The sequence below is a fragment of the Octopus bimaculoides genome, chromosome 4 (genome assembly GCF_046866305.1).
Source record: "Octopus bimaculoides isolate indiv1 chromosome 4, ASM4686630v1, whole genome shotgun sequence".
Classification (NCBI taxonomy): Eukaryota; Metazoa; Mollusca; class Cephalopoda; order Octopoda; family Octopodidae; genus Octopus; species Octopus bimaculoides.
In genome coordinates, this window is record NC_142931.1 from 49,800,662 (window position 1) to 49,809,034 (window position 8,373).

The following is an 8,373-nucleotide window of genomic DNA, read 5'->3' on the forward strand; positions in this document are numbered from 1 at the left end:
CTATAAACAATTCTTTATGCATTATATATCAAATAAATACTAAAACAAGTTTATGCATCGGGGCATGGTTAAGAAGTATGGTCCAGTGTTAGACCCACAACGCGCTTACTCGAGCGAATTTCTTGTAGCAATGCTCCCAAGTGAAATTTAGTAGATAGAACTTGTTATGTATCTAGGCGTGGGTGTGTGGTAAGTTGCTTGCTTACCAACCACATGGTTCCAGGTTCAGTCCCACTGTAACGTAATAGTTTGGAAACAAACAATTTGTTTCATATCTAGTGTGAACTAAACATTTCTTCAGTTTTTCTAAACAACAACTTTCTCTGCAAACAATGTTTTTTTTTTAAATACAAGAACGCCGTTAATAGTTCATGAAATATTCCTCTTAAAAAAATTATGGCCGGACGAGTTGTCTTCCTTCGCTTGGTAGCTAGGTTTTCCAATTTTAAAGTAAAAACGTCGGAAAATATGAACAACTCCCCACGGTTTCCGTCCTGGTGTTCAGGTAGCCTCCTGGCTCAAAGTGAGTTCATGAGGATAATATATATTTCTGCCATACACGGTTTACACAGTCTTGTTCCATTGCGATAGGGTCCACGAGTTTCCAATAATTTCCACCTGATGTTAAAGGGCGTATGATCGTCCTTTAGGCGCCATACGTATGCTACAAGTGTTGTGTTGCGTCTCTCCGGGACCCTGAAAGAAAATCTGTGGCTGTTCAAGCAAATTTTAAATTTGGATTCACAAGATCCGACATAAAGTTTAGGCTATCGTACATAAATACAGCCTCCTGCCACCAACCCATAGTGTTCAAAAACCTTATAAAATGTATCAGTAAATGGATTTCGATTTTATCTTCAAATAAAGATATTTTCGACGCAGCGGTTCCCGCTTACAATGAGGCGCTAGCGACCAGCGGATTCAAAGATAATATAGTATATATACCAGGATTGAGTAACGATAAAAAGATACGCCACCGCAAGACCCTATGGCTCGCTCCCACCTTCTTCATAAACGTCCGGACATGCGTAGGTAAGATTTTTCTTAGGTTGGTTGATAAGCATTTCACGCAATCACATAAATAATAGAAAGATTTTTAACAGACATAATTTAAGAATTTCTTTCAGTCGTGCACCGAATGTTTAAAAAAATTGCTTAGCACTGTTAAACTACTAAACTACGGACAGAGGCAGGTTGTTTATGCAGTATTAGAAATGCATGCCCAGTGGACGGCCGATGTAACACCGAGGCTACAGTCTACCAAGCAAAGTAGCCTCAAACAGAAGCAGCAAAATTATCAGTAACATCAATGTCAACACAGGGGCACACACTAAAATTTATGGCGGATCTTGTGAATCCAAATTTAAAATTTGCCTTCTTTCAGAGTCCCGGAGAGACGTAACAGAACAACATTCGCAGCATACCTATAGTGCCTAAAGGACGATCGTACGCCCTTTAACATCAGGTAGAAATTATTGGAAACTTGTGGACCCTATTGCAATGGAACAAGACTGTGTAAATTGTGTATGGCAGAAAGATCTATTATCCTCATGAACTCACATGAGCCAGGAGGCTACCTGAACACCAGAACAGAAGCCGTGGGGAGTTGTCCACATTTTCGAAAGTTTTTACTTCAAAATAACTTCGACACATATTTACACGTGAAGTAGATTGATGAAGGCGCATGACTCAGTGATTAGAGCGTCGAGCTTACTATCGTATGGTTGTGAGTTCGAATCCCGGACCAGCTTGCGTGTTGTGTTCTTGAGCAAGACACTTTATTTCACGTTACTCCAGTTCACTCAGCTGTAGAAATGAGTTGCGACGTTACAGGTGCCAAGCTGTATCGGATAACGCTTTGGATAACACTGCTGAGGTGGAGAGGGGAGATCGGTATGCATGGGCGACTGCTGGTCTTCCATAAACAACCTTGCCCGGACTTGTGCTTCGGAGGGTTACTTTCTAGATGCAATTCTATGGTCAGTCATGACCGAAGGGGTCTCAACATTGATGAGATGTTGTGTAATCATTATCACCCATCCAAGGTGTTAAATGCGCCCCTAGAAGTGGTTGTCTAAATGAGCCCTTCCCACTATAATTTCAGTTAATATGGGAATGCATACCCGAAGCAGTGTGTAATTTTCAGCAGATTACAGACAAATCTAGACCCATAGATGTAGTCAGAAACACATAGAATTATATTACAATCAAAGTACAAAATACAGAAACATACAATAAAATGTGAGGGTCAGTTTGCTTATAAATTACAATTCTATTTTCATCGTCAGATTATAAGCAAAGAGGTCCAAACCAGAACGAAGGACAAAATTAAACCTTTAGAGATAATAAATTGATTAGAAGATGAAAACTAACCATTTCTGTACTTATCAACTAATCTTTGTTTCTTTGAAAGATCTAAATTAATCCCTGTCTTTAATAACAAAACAACTAGTTCCCTTCTACTCTTGAATCAGCTTCTATTTAAAGTTAATTTATTATTGTCTCGCTTTATATCCTGTTTTGAAACAATTAGAACAATAAATTAGTACGTATATCTATCTACCCAGCTTGTATACATATATGTTCTTCCATATACAAGGTAGTGAACGAGGAGGTACCCAAAAGTAACTGGGAATGTTATCTGTGGGACAACCCCGCTGTACTTCAGGATTCCGCTGCTAGAACCCACTTCATGTAACACTCCGGCATCGGTATGCCCACGGACTACGTCGTACAGAGTCGTACCGCCATGTGGTACGTCTTTGTTTTGCAGTGCTTTTCCTCTTGTTCATCAATTTTTGCGATGGCTGAAAGGAAGGAACAGCGGGCTTCCGCAAAATTCAGTTTTATGCCGGGGAAAACGGTAGCCGAAACAGTCGTCTTTCCTCAAAGCTTACATGGATGCTGCCATGTGCAAAACCCAAGTTTACGAGTGGTTTTCACGCTTTAGAAATGGTTACTAGTCGCTTGAAGACCAACATCGTTTGGGCGACCGTCTACCTCCCGAACAAATGAAAACATCACGAAATGATCTTGGAGGACCGTCACAGAACAATTGAACTTGTTGATATAACTGGTGTGTTCTGGAGTTCCTGTCAACGAATTCTGAGCGAGGAATTGCGAACGAAAAGAGTTGCAGCAAAATTAATGCCTCGTTTGCTCACGGAAGGTGAAAAGCAGCTACGACTGAATGCGTGTCGTGAACTGACAGAATAGTCGGAAATTAATCTGGACAATTGCAATTCTCCTTTTTCGTGAAACATTGCAGACTACTGTTTGTAATAAATTTATGTATATACACTGGTGAATCGCGAAATTACCCATTGATTTGGATTACGAAAACATATATACTAATAGAGAAGCGACTCCAGAAGGAGCCGAAGTTCGAGCTAGTTCTAACTGATGAGGTAACGGAAATTGCCGAAATTGACGTCAGTATTGGGAATTCTCGATCGGCATTTTTCGGACGATTAGGGTCCCTGTTTGTATATATTTATATTTATGTGCGTTGACTGCAGAATTAGAGCATTTTAGCTCTTATTTCTAGCTATGTAAGTGTTTCTAACACCCTAGTCACATTTAGTGACAATTATAATTGTTCTTTTTGGGGAAACATTGCAAATTGCTGTTTATATTAATTAATTAATTATATATATATATATATATATATATATATATATATATATATATATATATATATATATATATATATATATGTATATATATATATATACATTTAATGATAATAATATTATAAAAATCCAAATTTACAGGTAAAAACTCAATTAAATTCAATCAAAATTAAAATTAAATTAAGTTTCACAGTATATAATATATAAATATATAAATATATAATTTAGAGAAAATAACCAAAGTTCATGAACTCATCCATGAAAATCCACAGTCACATATATAAAACCTAGAAATTTATATTTTCATATTCTTTTCATGTACCATTTTTTCACATACAGAACTGTACTAACTCAAAATTAAAGCGTGATGTCCTTAAATATCTCAAAGTAGAATCAATAATTTTAAATAACTAATGAGAATTGTTTTGACATGGAGCTGCGTTTTATGAAAATATGATCTCTGTTGATAATCAATTCGACACTTAATTTGAAACATCAATTTCCAAACATTTATGATAAAGTATTCTATTTATTCTAGCCTCGTTCTCCGTTGTAGTACACTATAAACTCGATAAGATAAGAAATTTCAAACCTGGCAATCTATTAAAATTATCTTCTATAAATGTTAGCCTATGATTTAATAACCATTTCCCCATCCCCTTTCATATATTTTTATTTATTGTGCAATCTTTCATATAAAAACATTTAACACATAAATCGACAACTATTCATAAACAATGGAATCAAATTCAAGGTATAATCCCGCCAAAAGACCTGAGTGGAATCTCGTTCTCTTGTACAGACAGAATGGCTAAGTGTACATATATCAAAAATGTGATATAATTTTGTCCCGTAAATTTATCCTTCCAGTAACCAAATTCGCCTTGTCGTGAATCACGCAGCTTACTAGTTTCAGTAATCGATAAGTTATATAACTATTAAATGCTGGTTGTTTCCCTCAGTTGTTATTTTATTCTGGCTGGCTGTTATTTCTTTCTCAGTATCACCGATTCTGTTTTCGTTACATATAGTACTGTTCCATAAAGTATTCCTCTTTCATTTATTATTGTTGCAAAGTTTTGTTGGTCATCTTTTAAAAGTTTATAAAGCAGTATTATCTACATAAGATACCTTTATACGTAGATACCTTTATACGTAGATACGTCTTCTTTTCTGAAGAACTTGGTTTGTAGGATAATTAGGTCAGAATACAGTATCCAACTTTGCCTGAATCTATTCTTAATTTTAAATTCTAATGTTTTCTTTAATTCAGGTCTTATCACCAATGTTTGTTCCACGTACATTTTTGTTGCTTTTTGGCTATTACTTATCTCGTGTTCTAATAGACATTCTTATCGCTTTTTCATTGTTTCTGTGTCAATCGCCTTGACATATTTTATGAAACACATATAGGCATCTCGATTAACAACTAGAGTCGTTTCGCATATGAATTATAAGTTAAATATCACTGAGGAATTCCCATTTTTTCCTCACTACTTTCCATTTGAGATATTCTTCATATGTGGACGATGTAATAGCTTAGTCATAGGATTCAATAGGTTTATGGATCTAATTACAATACACTCCTGTGGTTTTGGATTCTTTGATACTATAACAGATACCGAAGATAATACACCTCTGATATTTACAATCTGCAGACAGAAAAATTCTGGTTTTAATCGAAATTACTTTGATATCCAGAAAGTCCTCTAAAAATGCTAAATGTACTAACAGCCAGAAATATAAATATCGAAACCAGAAACGATATTTCTAAAGTGTGTTGCATGATACAGTCTAGTACATTGAGCTGAAACCCGAGCATTATTTAAAATATCAAATATATTGCTTGCGTGTATTTAGAAGACTTTTGAAAATATCATGAATAGAACACAAACCAACGCTGAAGTAGTAAGAATGACAACATTGTAGAACCTTTTATTAGACACTATCAAATAGAGCAAACTAAAATATTTTGTAAATTTAATGCTTTACTGATACTTTTAATTAAAGACGAAATAAAATGGAAAATAGAAAGTTGAGTAACATAATCAGTGCCTTCATTTTTTTTTTTGATTCTCCATTTTGTTGCCATTCGTTTTCGTTTACATTTTTGTGTTGTTACTTTCTTTATTCTGACGTCGCTTTATGTATTGTAGAGTGACATAAGAAGTGTGTTGCTTGCATTGTTACGTAGTACTTCTATATCCTAAAATCCTTTATGTTCATTAATTTTCATTCTTCCAAAACCAATAAAATATGTACCTATCATACACAGCTAGAGAATCGATCCAGGTTACTCATCTTCAACAATCTTTACCTTAACCCCTAATATGAAGTAAAACTGTTCTTTGAGCATAGTTCTTACAAGCCTTTTCATTTTGGTCAAGGTACTGCAGCAAATGATCAGCTTGAAATTGAAACAAGAGGAGCTTGGGTTGTTGGGTAGTGAGAATGATGAGAGAAAGAACAGCGTGCATCAGGTAATATACAGCTTAGTACCTCACAGAAACAGCAACTCTTATATAAATGATAGGTGATAATGCATCGCAAGACAGCAATTTAGATATGCCGGTTGCTTGTACCATGTAATCAACAGTTTGAATAAAGTCCAGTTTTCACTTGACCTTGTGTTTTACACGTTATAAAATTGCTAGTATATTATATATTAGGGACCATCTAACTCTGTTGTGTATATGCATGTCATATACTGGATTATTTCTATTTCAGATAATTCTAACTAATCAGATGAATAATATAATTTTCGGTTCACATTTGTTTACGATTACATTTCATATTAATATTTGTTTCTTATCTAACCAACTAAGCCAGTTTCTTTATTAATACAGCTGGTAAATACATAAACATGGGTACATTAAATACATAAGATCTGAAATAAGATTTAATATTGAAAAAAAATGCACTGTTCATCTTTTGTTAATAAATGAATTTAATCGATCCAAAAAGCAATTTTGAAAGTACAGAGTATCGGATAGGAATTCAGTCTTTATTCTGATATAGAGAACACACATATGATCAGATTATCTGTTTAACAGATACAAACACATGTATTTAATGAAGTATGTTGTAATCCCGAGTGAAAACAGTGAATTGTTAATTATTATACTTACCATCAGTGATATTGCCATTTGTTTCTGTGGCAATTAGTTCCGTGACGACCAGGTTTATGCTATTCATTATTGATGTTGTTTTATTGTCTATTTTGATTTCTGGGAGCCTTTCGGGATAGGACGATGGATAATTTCCAAAAATCTCTGGCCTGGCAGTGCTACCGGGGAACTTTTCCTGTTCGATATAAACTCTACAGGCACGGAAGTGCCGTCAACCGCGAGCATGTCCGAGATGCGCTCATGACGACGAGACGGTCCTGTATGCACTCGTCCAGTGCCCGAGAATTGCTGACCTCTGGGGTTATGTTGAACACCTGCTGTTGCGTGTGGGACAGATTCAATTCACACCTAAATCCATTTTGAAAATCGAACCGCCGGCTTCCTTTAACCGTGAAGCAAAGGCTGTATTTATATGCCTAGTGGCCATGGCGAATGAGGTTGAAGTGTGGCCGAGTTTGAAGGGGTTGAAGTAAAACTCTTTTCTCTGATGAGCTTTTTCAAGTTTCACCTGAAAAGAAAAAGAAGAGACGAGAGGGAAGTGTTGTCTTCTAGCCAATTTGTTGAAAGGTGGATGAAAGTAGCGAGAATGGTGCGAGTTAACGCGTCTGCCCTGAGCATACACCTCTAGTTGGAAAAATGTAAAGGAAAAAAAGGCACCTACCCCAAAAGGGTTTGTCCATGAGCAACCTTCGAATGTCTCTCCCTTATTGAGGATTACACATTGTTGATTTCTTTCCATCATCTTTTTGTATTTTTTAAAAATTTTGTTAGTCTTAGTTTTTTCCTTCGATTTCTCTGAGAAACTGCCCATGCAGTGGTTTCACTTTCCAGTTCTTTACACCTACTTCATTTTGTTTCTTAAATATTTCGTGGGTGCATCACAATTGCAGTAGGGATTGTATTGTTAATCCTAACAGCGGCAAGCAGAGATCCACATTACTATTATTATTATTATTGTTCAGTAGTTTTATTTTTATAACGTGCTTTCATTTCACTACCGAGCGCAGCTCTGTGTGCCTTGGGTACGTGCTGTGGTTTGCTATGATGCTCTTATGGTTACTGTATTGAAAATATTTTGCGTAGGATGTGTGCAGTGCCCAGTAGTGCAATTTTCTGAATGTTATATATATTTGTAAGTCCTGGTGTTTTTGTTATGTATTTGTCTGAATATTTTTTTATTATTATTTTTATTATTATTATTATTATTATTATTATTATTATTATTATTATTATTATTGTTATCATCATCATCATCATCATCATCTTCATTTGGATGCGTTAGCTGCCAGAATGTCAGAAAAATACCTTGCAACATATCTTCAGACTCCTCATGGTCTGCGTTCAAAGTCCCCTGCGGTGAAACTTTGCTTTTATCCTTTCCGTAGTGACAAGATAAAACATCCGTCAGATACTAATGTTCATAATATCGACTTACTCATTTTCCAAATATTGTTGGTCTTTTGTCAAATTTTGAAACCAGTGACGGCGTCAACACCGGAAAGAATATTTAGCAGCGTTTTTGGGTATGTGTTGGAAAATTCCGCCAGGTTAGGCTGTGCCTTTCATCCTTTCGGGGTCGATATAAATACTATTCAAGTAGAGGTCGATGTAAT